We start from the raw sequence: 17,379 nt of genomic DNA on the forward strand, positions 1-17,379 counted from the left end.
AGCTTAGCATGGGTAGGAGCACTGACCATTGATCCACAGGAGGCCCTGGCTGGTTAGGTTTGGGTTGGGGTGGGGGTCTCCACCTAAGTGGAGGCCCCCAAAGTGCACTCGCCACCACTGTGGATGGCCAGCTCTCCGTCCCCATCTTCTCAAAAGAGGTTTTATAATCTCACTATCTGAGTTATATTAGACTGGTTCGCCTTTGTTATATGAAGTATAAATATGTGGGTCCTCCTTTTCTCATGTTATGTTCTCTCTCTTGTATGTCAGGTGGCGTTCGCTCGCGACGTTTCGTCCGCTTCTTGGGACTTCTTCAGGCTGCCATGACATACAGGTGGTTTTCTTGTGATTTTTAGAGGTAAGTATCCCCTTAAAGTGAGGTAAGTATTCCTATTGGTTGAGGTAAGTATCCCCTTTAGTTGAGGTAAGTATTCCTTTAAGTTGAGGTAAGTATTTAATTTATTTGAGGTAAGTATTTAATTTAGTTGAGGTGAGTATCCCCTAACTATGAGCCCCTCTGGGGAGATGTGGCTCCCTCAGAGGGCCGTGCCAAACTGAATTCAAAATGTCCGCTGCTCCCTTTTGTACTCTGAGCCCCTCCCTTTCTGAAAATTCGTGTTATTCCTCCATTGTAGTGACTTTCTCCAACTGCCATTTCCCATGTCTTTTTTCAAATTAAAATCCTTTGTTTCTGGTTCCAATTCTTTGCCTTTAATTTAAATAGTGTTCATATCTATGATTAACACATTGTTCACTGGGTATGTGTGCCTCCCTTTAATGGCTACACTTCATCCATGGGATTTAAATGCCTACTTTATTTAGTGGCTTCATCCATTATATGAGCTTAGAATGTCCTTCACTGAGGTTTAAAGATAAATTAAGGCCAGTATTTTGGAGCCAGAGTGGGGACTAGATTTGAATAGGGCCTAGGATTTGGGGTTAGGGCCTCAAGGGGGCTTAGTTAGGGTCCAATTGGTTAGGGTTAGTTCAGAAATATATGGGCTGGGGTTAGATGGGATTAAGACTGGGTTAGCTTATTATAGCTTAGCATGGGTAGGAGCACTGACCATTGATCCACAGGAGGCCCTGGCTGGTTAGGTTTGGGTTGGGGTGGGGGTCTCCACCTAAGTGGAGGCCCCCAAAGTGCACTCGCCACCACTGTGGATGGCCAGCTCTCCGTCCCCATCTTCTCAAAAGAGGTTTTATAATCTCACTATCTGAGTTATATTAGACTGGTTCGCCTTTGTTATATGAAGTATAAATATGTGGGTCCTCCTTTTCTCATGTTATGTTCTCTCTCTTGTATGTCAGGTGGCGTTCGCTCGCGACGTTTCGTCCGCTTCTTGGGACTTCTTCAGGCTGCCATGACATACAGGTGGTTTTCTTGTGATTTTTAGAGGTAAGTATCCCCTTAAAGTGAGGTAAGTATTCCTATTGGTTGAGGTAAGTATCCCCTTTAGTTGAGGTAAGTATTCCTTTAAGTTGAGGTAAGTATTTAATTTATTTGAGGTAAGTATTTAATTTAGTTGAGGTGAGTATCCCCTAACTATGAGCCCCTCTGGGGAGATGTGGCTCCCTCAGAGGGCCGTGCCAAACTGAATTCAAAATGTCCGCTGCTCCCTTTTGTACTCTGAGCCCCTCCCTTTCTGAAAATTCGTGTTATTCCTCCATTGTAGTGACTTTCTCCAACTGCCATTTCCCATGTCTTTTTTCAAATTAAAATCCTTTGTTTCTGGTTCCAATTCTTTGCCTTTAATTTAAATAGTGTTCATATCTATGATTAACACATTGTTCACTGGGTATGTGTGCCTCCCTTTAATGGCTACACTTCATCCATGGGATTTAAATGCCTACTTTATTTAGTGGCTTCATCCATTATATGAGCTTAGAATGTCCTTCACTGAGGTTTAAAGATAAATTAAGGCCAGTATTTTGGAGCCAGAGTGGGGACTAGATTTGAATAGGGCCTAGGATTTGGGGTTAGGGCCTCAAGGGGGCTTAGTTAGGGTCCAATTGGTTAGGGTTAGTTCAGAAATATATGGGCTGGGGTTAGATGGGATTAAGACTGGGTTAGCTTATTATAGCTTAGCATGGGTAGGAGCACTGACCATTGATCCACAGGAGGCCCTGGCTGGTTAGGTTTGGGTTGGGGTGGGGGTCTCCACCTAAGTGGAGGCCCCCAAAGTGCACTCGCCACCACTGTGGATGGCCAGCTCTCCGTCCCCATCTTCTCAAAAGAGGTTTTATAATCTCACTATCTGAGTTATATTAGACTGGTTCGCCTTTGTTATATGAAGTATAAATATGTGGGTCCTCCTTTTCTCATGTTATGTTCTCTCTCTTGTATGTCAGGTGGCGTTCGCTCGCGACGTTTCGTCCGCTTCTTGGGACTTCTTCAGGCTGCCATGACATACAGGTGGTTTTCTTGTGATTTTTAGAGGTAAGTATCCCCTTAAAGTGAGGTAAGTATTCCTATTGGTTGAGGTAAGTATCCCCTTTAGTTGAGGTAAGTATTCCTTTAAGTTGAGGTAAGTATTTAATTTATTTGAGGTAAGTATTTAATTTAGTTGAGGTGAGTATCCCCTAACTATGAGCCCCTCTGGGGAGATGTGGCTCCCTCAGAGGGCCGTGCCAAACTGAATTCAAAATGTCCGCTGCTCCCTTTTGTACTCTGAGCCCCTCCCTTTCTGAAAATTCGTGTTATTCCTCCATTGTAGTGACTTTCTCCAACTGCCATTTCCCATGTCTTTTTCAAATTAAAATCCTTTGTTTCTGGTTCCAATTCTTTGCCTTTAATTTAAATAGTGTTCATATCTATGATTAACACATTGTTCACTGGGTATGTGTGCCTCCCTTTAATGGCTACACTTCATCCATGGGATTTAAATGCCTACTTTATTTAGTGGCTTCATCCATTATATGAGCTTAGAATGTCCTTCACTGAGGTTTAAAGATAAATTAAGGCCAGTATTTTGGAGCCAGAGTGGGGACTAGATTTGAATAGGGCCTAGGATTTGGGGTTAGGGCCTCAAGGGGGCTTAGTTAGGGTCCAATTGGTTAGGGTTAGTTCAGAAATATATGGGCTGGGGTTAGATGGGATTAAGACTGGGTTAGCTTATTATAGCTTAGCATGGGTAGGAGCACTGACCATTGATCCACAGGAGGCCCTGGCTGGTTAGGTTTGGGTTGGGGTGGGGGTCTCCACCTAAGTGGAGGCCCCCAAAGTGCACTCGCCACCACTGTGGATGGCCAGCTCTCCGTCCCCATCTTCTCAAAAGAGGTTTTATAATCTCACTATCTGAGTTATATTAGACTGGTTCGCCTTTGTTATATGAAGTATAAATATGTGGGTCCTCCTTTTCTCATGTTATGTTCTCTCTCTTGTATGTCAGGTGGCGTTCGCTCGCGACGTTTCGTCCGCTTCTTGGGACTTCTTCAGGCTGCCATGACATACAGGTGGTTTTCTTGTGATTTTTAGAGGTAAGTATCCCCTTAAAGTGAGGTAAGTATTCCTATTGGTTGAGGTAAGTATCCCCTTTAGTTGAGGTAAGTATTCCTTTAAGTTGAGGTAAGTATTTAATTTATTTGAGGTAAGTATTTAATTTAGTTGAGGTGAGTATCCCCTAACTATGAGCCCCTCTGGGGAGATGTGGCTCCCTCAGAGGGCCGTGCCAAACTGAATTCAAAATGTCCGCTGCTCCCTTTTGTACTCTGAGCCCCTCCCTTTCTGAAAATTCGTGTTATTCCTCCATTGTAGTGACTTTCTCCAACTGCCATTTCCCATGTCTTTTTTCAAATTAAAATCCTTTGTTTCTGGTTCCAATTCTTTGCCTTTAATTTAAATAGTGTTCATATCTATGATTAACACATTGTTCACTGGGTATGTGTGCCTCCCTTTAATGGCTACACTTCATCCATGGGATTTAAATGCCTACTTTATTTAGTGGCTTCATCCATTATATGAGCTTAGAATGTCCTTCACTGAGGTTTAAAGATAAATTAAGGCCAGTATTTTGGAGCCAGAGTGGGGACTAGATTTGAATAGGGCCTAGGATTTGGGGTTAGGGCCTCAAGGGGGCTTAGTTAGGGTCCAATTGGTTAGGGTTAGTTCAGAAATATATGGGCTGGGGTTAGATGGGATTAAGACTGGGTTAGGGTTAGGGGTAGGGTTAGGGGTTAGGGTTAGGGGTTAGGGTTAGGGTTAGGGGTTAGGGTTAGGGTTAGGGAAGGGAACTGTCTCCCTCCGAAAGGGGAAGGAGGGTGCACGGTCCATCCAACCCTCGGACCTCCCGTAACCCCGGTCCCAGGGTGGCTGACGGGGACGCTGGCGGCGTCTCCCATAACGGACCTCTGTCCAGCCATCCATGGTCGACTTCGAAATTAAACAAAAAACACTTCCAAAAATCCGGAAGGAAAATCCAAGAAAAAAATCCGAAGTGAAATAAATAAAAGAGAGCCTTTTTCAAACTTCAACAAAAAATATTTATTTTTATAAAACAAAAAACAATGAACAAAAGAAGGTGTGCAAAAACAACGTTTCGACCTCTAGGTAGGTCTTCTTCAGGCTAAAGCACACAAATAACACTCTCTCTTCTCTCTGCAGGTAGGCCGGAGCTGTTGCCTGTTCGAGGATCGAAGGAGAAATGAGCTCTCTCCCTCGCTCCTCCCTTATATACCTACACAAAACTCCGCCTCCTTTTTTTAAAAAAACTCTGGCCTTCGAAAAGTTCGTGGCATACATCTAATCACTTCGGAACACATTTTTTTAACTATATACACTTATACTTACATGAATTTAACTTAGAAATATCCCCAAAAAAAATTATTATTATTACAAAATGTACTTATACATCATAAAATATTTTTAAATGCAATTATACATCATGAAATGATTTTTAAATGTACCATACATCATAAAATTATTTTTAGATATATCATACATCCTTAAATGATTTTTAAATGCACCATACATCACAAAAATGATTCTTAAATACACCACACATCACAAAAATGATTTTTAACTACCCTGTACATCACAAAAATTATTTTTATAAACACCATACATCATAAAGTAATTTTTAAATGTACCCTATATCATAAATTTATTTTTAAACCAACGAAAATAAGTATGAAATTAAATTTGGGGTTAGAGGTTAAAAATTTTTTATCCGGTTAGGGTTTAAAAAAATTTAAAAAAAAAAAAAATTAAGGGAAAAAAAAAAAAAAAAAAAAAAAAATAATTTTAATTAAAGAAAAAAAAAAAAAAAAAGAAAAAAAAAAAAAATTTAGAGAAGAAGGGGGGGGGGGGAGGAAAAAAAAAAAAAAAAAAAGGAAGGGAGGGGGGGGGAGGGGAAAAGGAAGAGGAAGAAGAGGAGGGGGAGGGGAAGAAAAAGGGGGGGGGGGGGGGGGGGGGGGGGGGGAGGAGGGAGGGGGGGGGGGGGGGGAGAAGAGGGGGGGGGGGGGTTAGGGTTAGGGTTAGGGTTAGGGAAGGGAACTGTCTCCCTCCGAAAGGGGAAGGAGGGTGCACGGTCCATCCAACCCTCGGACCTCCCGTAACCCCGGTCCCAGGGTGGCTGACGGGGACGCTGGCGGCGTCTCCCATAACGGACCTCTGTCCAGCCATCCATGGTCGACTTCGAAGTTGAACAAAAAACACTTCCAAAAAATCCGGAAGGAAAATCCAAGAAAAAAATCCGAAGTGAGATAAATAAAAGAAAAGAGAGCCTCTTTTAAACTTCAACAAAATATATTTATTTTTATAAAACAAAAAACAATGAACAAAAGAAGGTGTGCAAAAACAACGTTTCGACCTCTAGGTAGGTCTTCTTCAGGCTAAAGCACACAAATAACACTCTCTCTTCTCTCTGCAGGTAGGCCGGAGCTGTTGCCTGTTCGAGGATCGAAGGAGAAATGAGCTCTCTCCTTCGCTCCTCCCTTATATACCTACACAAAACTCCGCCTCCTATTTTTAAAAAAACTCTGGCCTTCGAAAAGTTCGTGGCATACATCTAATCACTTCGGAACACATTTTGTTAACTATATACACTTATACTTACATGAATTTAACTTAGAAATATCCCCAAAAAAATTAAAATTATTACAAAATGTACTTATACATCATAAAATATTTTTAAATGCAATTATACATCATGAAATGATTTTTAAATGTACCATACATCATAAAATTATTTTTAGATACATCATACATCCTTAAATGATTTTTAAATGCACCATACATCACAAAAATGATTCTTAAATACACCACACATCACAAAAATGATTTTTAACTACCCTGTACATCACAAAAATTATTTTTATAGACACCATACATCATAAAGTAATTTTTAAATGTACCCTACATCATAAAATTATTTTTAAACCAACGAAAATAAGTATGAAATTAAATTTGGGGTTAGAGGTTAGAAATTATGTATCCGGTTAGGGTTATCAAAAGTTCGTACAAAAATTACGGTTAGGGTTAGAATTAGAAAAAATAACGGTTACATTTATGGTTAGGGTTAGAAAAAAGATGGGTAAGTGATTAATTAGGGTTAGGTTTAGGACTGCAGGTGGGTATGAGGTTAAGGTTAGGAATAGGGTATGAGGTTAGGGTTAGGGTCAGGAGAATGGGTAGGTATGAGGTTAGGGTTAGGGTTAGGAGAATGGGTGGGTTAGGGTTAGGGTAAAAGTTTCAAGGTAAGTGATCTAACATTAATTAGATTTATCATTTAACCCAAATGGTTTCTTTGTCCCCAATAAAAAAATCCACTGTCTTTCCCTCTTTTTTCTCTCACAATCTGACCAATTAATGTTCCTCTGCAGTCCAGCCATCCTCATTGATAATAAACCATGTTGTAAAAAGTGTTGAACAAAAGGTGTATCAGTTTCTTTCTTGTTTCTGATATTATATCTATGTTGGACCATACGTGTGGACAATGAATTCCTCGTTTCCCCCACATATTGAACATGACAAATAGTACAAAAGATGACATAGACGCAATTCTGCGATCTTGGGCTAAATCCCTGTGAAATTCTGTAGATCGTTTTGTTCTTATTGTTTTTTATAAATTTCAATCTGGAAAACTGAAAATCCAACATTAATGATTTTTCCTTAACTAACGATGGTAATTTAGCTTGAATTAGAATGTCTTTTAAATTTTTATTCCTCCTGTAAGCAGAAATCACCTTAGAACCAACAAATATATTAGTTTGTCCCAATACTTCCTCAAAATTGGATTTGAACTTATGGTTTAAAACCTTTCCAACTGAAGAGAACGTGGTAATAAGAGGAATTGAATTCCCCTGATCCCTCTCTTTTCTATCCTGAAATGTTTTGAGACAGTTTCTCAAGAAGGGCCTCGAGTATCCTCTCTCTCTTAAAGATTTAAACAATATTCCAACTGCTTCCCAAAAATCTTCGTCTCTAGTGCAAATGCGCTTAAATCTAAGAATTTGTGATTTTACTATGCCTCTAAAAGTATGTTTTGGGTGGAAGCTATTTTTGTGAAGCAGTGCATGTGTGTCTGTAACTTTAAAAAATACCTTTATCTCCAATTTGGAATTAAAGACAAAATCTGGACCCTTAAAAACAGTGGTGTCCAGAAAGTCAATTGACTGGTCATTCATCTCTGTTGTTAATTGGATAGAAGGATCATGGGAATTCAAAACCTGCACAAATCCCTCAAATTCCTGTTTGGATCCCATCCAAATTCCCCAAATATCGTCTAAATAACGAAAATAATGTGCTGGCTTCTTATCACATTTTAAGAAAACTTCTCTCTCCCAGTTAGCCATAAAAATATTGGCATAAGCCGGGGCGAACTTCTTCCCCATTGCAGTCCCTTTAATTTGTAGATAATATTTCCCATTAAACATAAAATCATTTCTAGTTAAATTAATATCTAATAGCCTCAAGAGCTCTTCATCTGGTCGAGTTGGGTCTGGGTACTGATCAAATATATTCTTCACACACTTAATGCCAGCTTCAATAGGAATGTTGGTATATAAATTCTTAACATCCATCGAAAAGAAATAAAATTCGGATGGGATCCTTAAACTATTAACAATTTCTATAAAATGATAAGTATCCCTAACATAGGCTGGATGTTTGGTAGACAATGGGTTTAAATAAAAGTCTAAATATTCAGCCGTAAAATAAGTCTCGCTCCCGCAATCCGAGACAATCGGTCTGCCGGGGGGAACTTCAAAAGGGACCGTCCACTTTTCAGGATCTTTATGTATCTTAGGTAATATATAGAAACGCCTTTCTCGAGGTTCAAACTCCCCAATTAGATATTTTCTTTGTTTGGCATTAATAAACTTTTTCTTTTTTAAAGTATCCATAATCTGGGTCACTATCTCGATCGTGTCTAAGTAAATTGGTTTATCTAATTTTTTATAATAATTAACATCATTTAATTGACGCTCTACTTCCAATACATATTGATCCCTACTTAGTATTACCACAGCTGAACCTTTATCGGCCGGTTTAATAACTATATGTTTAGTATTTTGAAGTTCCCGTAATGCCCTAATTTCTTGTGGTGAAATGTTAGAGTTTTCTGTAGTTGGTTTATAATGTGTCCTAAAAGTCCTCAAATCTTTGGCAATCAAATTATTAACTTCCAGTGGTAATTTATCTGGTGGTGGCATCCAATTAGAAGAACTGACAAAAGGTACAATTTGCCCCCCACCCTTGTTTTGAAAATAACTAATTAATTGAATTTTCCTATGATAACTTTGAATATCCCATTGAAATTGAGTTTTCTCATCCCTGCCTATGTTAGATGTAGAAATAAATGACAACCCTTTGCTCAGGAGGTTAAATTGTGGTTCAGAAAGTCTGAAATTCTTAGCTAAATTCACTACATTCTGACCTTGGAAGGACCGAGATCCCTCAACCCCCACCTGTGCTGGACTCAGGGGGTCCTGGTGTTTAAAAAGTTCATCCAATGATCAAAGATGGCACTCCCGGTCTCTGCCGTCCAATGAATGTCATCCCCTTGCGTCTTGAACATCCTCTCTGGCAGAAGGGGGATGAAAGGCATGTTCCTCTCCAAATGTTCGTTGAGGATTTGGAGATTGTCCTGTTCCTCCTGAGGAAGAGCTGCAGAAAAGTTGACTAGGGGAATCCAAATATCTGCGTAGGGGAACTGGCGTTTCGTGGACCTCAGTGCCCCCTGCATATTCTTAATGGTGGTCTCTTTCGATTTGTTGCCCCTGCTATTTATTCCAAAGGACAGAATGATCTTTTCTACCACCAAATCCTGCTGTGGCACAGTCTTTTCCATCAGAGCTTGAGCATGTCGAAAGTGGCTCCCCGGAAAGCTCTCAATCTGTAAGTCCTTATTGAAATAGTCAGGTAAGCTCGACAGATTAGAGTCCCCTATAATCAGCCACTTCCTATTAACATTCAAACACCAGTCTGTCAACTTCCTCTGGGTGTTGGGGTGTCTGTACACCCTGTATCTCTGTGGCCCTGGCTGGATGAAGTGGTCGAATGAATCTTCAAACTCCTCTCCATCCATGTATGACTCCTCCTGATGCACCTGGACCGCAACCGTCGTTGCAGCCTGCGGCGTTGAAGTCTGCGGCGTTGAGGTCCTGCTTCTCTGACCCTCTTCCATTGCATGTTGCTCATCAAAGAGAGTCTCCAATCCCAAACGTGTGGGAGTGTGATGAGGGGCTTCCAAAACTTCCCCTTCCTCTTGCTGCTCTAGAACCTGAAGAATACTGTCCTCAGATAATGAATTGAGAACCACCCCTCTGGTTCTCCTTCCATCCCTCTGCTCGCGTGGAGGGCCTGCTGCTGGTGGAGGGCCTGCCGCTGGTGGAGGACAATGCCAGTCTACAGGCTGTTGATCCTCAGTCATGGTGGCCACCGTAGTCTGTCTCAACAGTCCCTGTGGATCCTGAGTCTGGACCTGGACTGCCGCTGGTGGAACTGCTGGAAGTGGGGCCGTTGGTGGTGGGACCACCGGTGGTGTGACAGCCGCTGGAGGGACTGCCAGTGGTGGAACCTCCACTGGTGGGATCCTTATTGGCACTGGGTCCCCCCCATCCACTCGAGTCATTATCAGAGCCTCAGCGTGGTCTATCACGTCCTGGGAGATCCGTGGGAGTTTTCTCCGAACCCAGCGAACCGCCACCTGGAAGGCTGCCTTCCAGTCAGGGGTGAGGAGACCAGCTAACTCCTCCAAAAACTCCTCCAAGCATTTCTCATAGTGCTCCTGGAGAATGACGCAAGTAGTATATCCCCAATTTTTAGCGTTACCTTCAATAAGGTGTTGTGTGTGTCGTGACGGGGCTGCCGGTTTTATCATGGTAGACAGGATCTCTATCATCCGTGCTATCATCTTGGGCTCTGCTCTCCCTGGTTTCCTGGCTACGTTCTGTAGATGGTGGACAGTCTTGACCACCGCGTAAATTTTGCGGATCAATCTTCCAAGCTGGGGACTTGCAGGCTCACGTCGCACATCTTGTCCTCCGCCACGTGGAGGAAACCTCCTCCAGGCTGGCTGGCGAACAACATCCGCATAGGAGCGGTAACGGGGACCAACGTACCGGGTGGCCCTTGGGGGAGGCACTGGCTGGTTAGGGAAGGGAACTGTCTCCCTCCGAAAGGGGAAGGAGGGTGCACGGTCCATCCAACCCTCGGACCTCCCGTAACCCCGGTCCCAGGGTGGCTGACGGGGACGCTGGCGGCGTCTCCCATAACGGACCTCTGTCCAGCCATCCATGGTCGACTTCGAAGTTGAACAAAAAACACTTCCAAAAAATCCGGAAGGAAAATCCAAGAAAAAAATCCGAAGTGAGATAAATAAAAGAAAAGAGAGCCTCTTTTAAACTTCAACAAAATATATTTATTTTTATAAAACAAAAAACAATGAACAAAAGAAGGTGTGCAAAAACAACGTTTCGACCTCTAGGTAGGTCTTCTTCAGGCTAAAGCACACAAATAACACTCTCTCTTCTCTCTGCAGGTAGGCCGGAGCTGTTGCCTGTTCGAGGATCGAAGGAGAAATGAGCTCTCTCCTTCGCTCCTCCCTTATATACCTACACAAAACTCCGCCTCCTTTTTTTTAAAAAAACTCTGGCCTTCGAAAAGTTCGTGGCATACATCTAATCACTTCGGAACACATTTTTTTAACTATATACACTTATACTTACATGAATTTAACTTAGAAATATCCCCAAAAAAATTAAAATTATTACAAAATGTACTTATACATCATAAAATATTTTTAAATGCAATTATACATCATGAAATGATTTTTAAATGTACCATACATCATAAAATTATTTTTAGATACATCATACATCCTTAAATGATTTTTAAATGCACCATACATCACAAAAATGATTCTTAAATACACCACACATCACAAAAATGATTTTTAACTACCCTGTACATCACAAAAATTATTTTTATAGACACCATACATCATAAAGTAATTTTTAAATGTACCCTACATCATAAAATTATTTTTACTTATTTTTAAACCAACGAAAATAAGTATGAAATTAAATTTGGGGTTAGAGGTTAGAAATTATGTATCCGGTTAGGGTTATCAAAAGTTCGTACAAAAATTACGGTTAGGGTTAGAATTAGAAAAAATAACGGTTACATTTATGGTTAGGGTTAGAAAAAAGATGGGTAAGTGATTAATTAGGGTTAGGTTTAGGACTGCAGGTGGGTATGAGGTTAAGGTTAGGAATAGGGTATGAGGTTAGGGTTAGGGTCAGGAGAATGGGTAGGTATGAGGTTAGGGTTAGGGTTAGGAGAATGGGTGGGTTAGGGTTAGGGTAAAAGTTTCAAGGTAAGTGATCTAACATTAATTATATTTATCATTTAACCCAAATGGTTTCTTTGTCCCCAATAGAAAAATCCATTGTCTTTCCCTCTTTTTTCTCTCACAATCTGACCAATTAATGTTCCTCTGCAGTCCAGCCATCCTCATTGACAATAAACCATGTTGTAAAAAGTGTTGAACCAAAAGTTTATCAGTTTCTTTCTTGTTTCTGATATTATACCTGTGTTGGACCATACGTGTGGACAATGAATTCCTTGTTTCCCCAACATATTGAACATGACAAATAGAACAAAAGATGACATAAACGCAATTCTGCGATCTTGGGCTAAATCCCTGTGAAATTCTGTGGATCGTTTTGTTCTTATTGTTTTTTATGAATTTCAATCTGGAGAACTGAAGATCCAACATTAATGATTTTTCCCTAATTAACGATGGTAATTTTGCTTGAACTAGAATATCTTTTAAGTTTTTATTCCTCCTGTAAGCAGAAATCACCTTAGAACCAACAAATATATTAGTCTGTCCCAATACTTCCTCAAAATTGGATTTGAACTTATGGTTCAAAACCTTTCCAACTGAAGAGAACGTGGTAATAAGAGGAATTGAATTCCCCTGATCCCTCTCTTTTCTATCTTGGAATGTCTTAAGGCAGTTCCTCAAGAAGGGTCTCGAATATCCTCTCTCTCTTAAAGATTTAAATAATATTCCAACTGCTTCCCAAAAATCCTCCTCTCTAGTGCAAATACGTTTGAATCTAAGAATTTGTGATTTTACTATGCCTCTAAAAGTATGTTTTGGGTGGAAGCTATTTTTGTGAAGCAGTGCATGAGTGTCTGTAACCTTAAAAAATACCTTTATGTCCAATTTGGAATTTAAGACAAAATTTGGACCCTTAAAAACAGTGGTATCCAGAAAGTCAATAGACTGGTCATTCACCTCTGTTGTTAATTGGATAGAAGGATCATGGGAATTCAAGACCTGAACAAATCCCTCAAATTCCTGTTTGGATCCCATCCAAATTCCCCAAATATCGTCCAAATAACGAAAATAATGTGCTGGCTTTTTATCACACTTTGAAAAAACTTCTCTCTCCCAGTTAGCCATAAAAATGTTGGCATAAGCTGGGGCGAACTTCTTCCCCATTGCAGTCCCCTTAATTTGTAAATAATATTTCCCATTAAACATGAAATCATTTCTGGTTAAATTAATGTCTAATAGCCTCAAGAGCTCTTCATCTGGTCGTTTTGGGTCTGGGTACTTATCAAACATGTTCTTCACACACTTAATGCCAGCTTCAATAGGAATGTTAGTGTATAAATTCTTAACATCCATAGAAAAGAAATAAAATTCAGATGGGATCCTTAAACTATTTACAATTTCGATAAAATGATACGTATCCCTAACATAGGCAGGATGTTTAGTAGACAATGGGTTTAAATAAAAATCTAAATATTCGGCCGTAAAATAAGTCTCGCTCCCACAATCCGAAACAATTGGTCTCCCGGGGGGAACTTCAAAGGGGACCGTCCACTTTTCAGGATCTTTATGTATCTTAGGCAATATATAAAAACGCCTTTCCCGAGGTTCAAACTCCCCAATTAGATATTTCCTTTGTTTGGCATTAATAAACTTTTTCTTTTTTAATGTATCCATAATCTGGGTCACTATCTCAATCGTGTCTAAGTAAATTGGTTTATCTAATTTTTTATAATAATTAACATCATTTAATTGACGCTCTACTTCCAATACATATTGATCCCTACTTAGTATTACCACAGCTGAACCTTTATCGGCCGGTTTAATAACTATATGTTTAGTATTTTGAAGTTCCCGTAATGCCCTAATTTCTTGTGGTGAAATGTTAGAGTTTTCTGTAGTTGGTTTATAATGTGTCCTAAAAGTCCTCAAATCTTTGGCAATCAAATTATTAACTTCCAGTGGTAATTTATCTGGTGGTGGCATCCAATTAGAAGAACTGACAAAAGGTACAATTTGCCCCCCACCCTTGTTTTGAAAATAACTAATTAATTGAATTTTCCTATGATAACTTTGAATATCCCATTGAAATTGAGTTTTCTCATCCCTGCCTATGTTAGATGTAGAAATAAATGACAACCCTTTGCTCAGGAGGTTAAATTGTGGTTCAGAAAGTCTGAAATTCTTAGCTAAATTCACTACATTCTGACCTTGGAAGGACCGAGATCCCTCAACCCCCACCTGTGCTGGGCTCAGGGGGTCCTGGTGTTTAAAAAGTTCATCCAATGATCAAAGATGGCACTCCCGGTCTCTGCCGTCCAATGAATGTCATCCCCTTGCGTCTTGAACATCCTCTCTGGCAGAAGGGGGATGAAAGGCATGTTCCTCTCCAAATGTTCGTTGAGGATTTGGAGATTGTCCTGTTCCTCCTGAGGAAGAGCTGCAGAAAAGTTGACTAGGGGAATCCAAATATCTGCGTAGGGGAACTGGCGTTTCGTGGACCTCAGTGCCCCCTGCATATTCTTAATGGTGGTCTCTTTCGATTTGTTGCCCCTGCTGTTTATTCCAAAGGACAGAATGATCTTTTCTACCACCAAATCCTGCTGTGGCACAGTCTTTTCCATCAGAGCTTGAGCATGTCGAAAGTGGCTCCCCGGAAAGCTCTCAATCTGCAAGTCCTTGTTAAAGTAGTCAGGTAAACTCGACAGATTAGAGTCCCCTATAATCAGCCACTTCCTATTAACATTCAAACACCAGTCTGTCAACTTCCTCTGGGTGTTGGGGTGTCTGTACACCCTGTATCTCTGTGGCCCTGGCTGGGTGAAGTGGTCGAATGAATCTTCAAACTCCTCTCCATCCATGTATGACTCCTCCTGGTGCACCTGGACTGCAACCGTCGTTGCAGCCTGCGGCGTTGAAGTCTGCGGCGTTGAGGTCCTGCTTCTCTGACCCTCTTCCATTGCATGTTGCTCATCAAAGAGAGTCTCCAATCCCAAACGTGTGGGAGTGTGATGAGGGGCTTCCAAAACTTCCTCTTCCTCCTGCTGCTCTAGAACCTGAAGAATACTGTCCTCAGATAATGAATTGAGAACCACCCCTCTGGTTCTCCTTCCATCCCTCTGCTCGCGTGGAGGGCCTGCTGCTGGTGGAGGGCCTGCCGCTGGTGGAGGACAATGCCAGTCTACAGGCTGTTGATCCTCAGTCATGGTGGCCACCGTAGTCTGTCTCAACAGTCCCTGTGGATCCTGAGTCTGGACCTGGACTGCCGCTGGTGGAACTGCTGGAAGTGGGGCCGTTGGTGGTGGGACCACCGGTGGTGTGACAGCCGCTGGAGGGACTGCCAGTGGTGGAACCTCCACTGGTGGGATCCTTATTGGCACTGGGTCCCCCCCATCCACTCGAGTCATTATCAGAGCCTCAGCGTGGTCTATCACGTCCTGGGAGATCCGTGGGAGTTTTCTCCGAACCCAGCGAACCGCCACCTGGAAGGCTGCCTTCCAGTCAGGGGTGAGGAGACCAGCTAACTCCTCCAAAAACTCCTCCAAGCATTTCTCATAGTGCTCCTGGAGAATGACGCAAGTAGTATATCCCCAATTTTTAGCGTTACCTTCAATAAGGTGTTGTGTGTGTCGTGGACGGGGCTGCCGGTTTTATCATGGTAGACAGGATCTCTATCATCCGTGCTATCATCTTGGGCTCTGCTCTCCCTGGTTTCCTGGCTACGTTCTGTAGATGGTGGACAGTCTTGACCACCGCGTAAATTTTGCGGATCAATCTTCCAAGCTGGGGACTTGCAGGCTCACGTCGCACATCTTGTCCTCCGCCACGTGGAGGAAACCTCCTCCAGGCTGGCTGGCGAACAACATCCGCATAGGAGCGGTAACGGGGACCAACGTACCGGGTGGCCCTTGGGGGAGGCACTGGCTGGTTAGGGAAGGGAACTGTCTCCCTCCGAAAGGGGAAGGAGGGTGCACGGTCCATCCAACCCTCGGACCTCCCGTAACCCCGGTCCCAGGGTGGCTGACGGGGACGCTGGCGGCGTCTCCCATAACGGACCTCTGTCCAGCCATCCATGGTCGACTTCGAAGTTGAACAAAAAACACTTCCAAAAAATCCGGAAGGAAAATCCAAGAAAAAAATCCAAGAAAAAAATCCGAAGTGAGATAAATAAAAGAAAAGAGAGCCTCTTTTAAACTTCAACAAAATATATTTATTTTTATAAAACAAAAAACAATGAACAAAAGAAGGTGTGCAAAAACAACGTTTCGACCTCTAGGTAGGTCTTCTTCAGGCTAAAGCACACAAATAACACTCTCTCTTCTCTCTGCAGGTAGGCCGGAGCTGTTGCCTGTTCGAGGATCGAAGGAGAAATGAGCTCTCTCCTTCGCTCCTCCCTTATATACCTACACAAAACTCCGCCTCCTATTTTTAAAAAAACTCTGGCCTTCGAAAAGTTCGTGGCATACATCTAATCACTTCGGAACACATTTTGTTAACTATATACACTTATACTTACATGAATTTAACTTAGAAATATCCCCAAAAAAATTAAAATTATTACAAAATGTACTTATACATCATAAAATATTTTTAAATGCAATTATACATCATGAAATGATTTTTAAATGTACCATACATCATAAAATTATTTTTAGATACATCATACATCCTTAAATGATTTTTAAATGCACCATACATCACAAAAATGATTCTTAAATACACCACACATCACAAAAATGATTTTTAACTACCCTGTACATCACAAAAATTATTTTTATAGACACCATACATCATAAAGTAATTTTTAAATGTACCCTACATCATAAAATTATTTTTAAACCAACGAAAATAAGTATGAAATTAAATTTGGGGTTAGAGGTTAGAAATTATGTATCCGGTTAGGGTTATCAAAAGTTCGTACAAAAATTACGGTTAGGGTTAGAATTAGAAAAAATAACGGTTACATTTATGGTTAGGGTTAGAAAAAAGATGGGTAAGTGATTAATTAGGGTTAGGTTTAGGACTGCAGGTGGGTATGAGGTTAAGGTTAGGAATAGGGTATGAGGTTAGGGTTAGGGTCAGGAGAATGGGTAGGTATGAGGTTAGGGTTAGGGTTAGGAGAATGGGTGGGTTAGGGTTAGGGTAAAAGTTTCAAGGTAAGTGATCTAACATTAATTATATTTATCATTTAACCCAAATGGTTTCTTTGTCCCCAATAGAAAAATCCATTGTCTTTCCCTCTTTTTTCTCTCACAATCTGACCAATTAATGTTCCTCTGCAGTCCAGCCATCCTCATTGACAATAAACCATGTTGTAAAAAGTGTTGAACCAAAAGTTTATCAGTTTCTTTCTTGTTTCTGATATTATACCTGTGTTGGACCATACGTGTGGACAATGAATTCCTTGTTTCCCCAACATATTGAACATGACAAATAGAACAAAAGATGACATAAACGCAATTCTGCGATCTTGGGCTAAATCCCTGTGAAATTCTGTGGATCGTTTTGTTCTTATTGTTTTTTATGAATTTCAATCTGGAGAACTGAAGATCCAACATTAATGATTTTTCCCTAATTAACGATGGTAATT

Source organism: Dicentrarchus labrax, unplaced genomic scaffold, assembly GCF_905237075.1.
Source record: "Dicentrarchus labrax unplaced genomic scaffold, dlabrax2021, whole genome shotgun sequence".
Classification (NCBI taxonomy): domain Eukaryota; kingdom Metazoa; phylum Chordata; class Actinopteri; family Moronidae; genus Dicentrarchus; species Dicentrarchus labrax.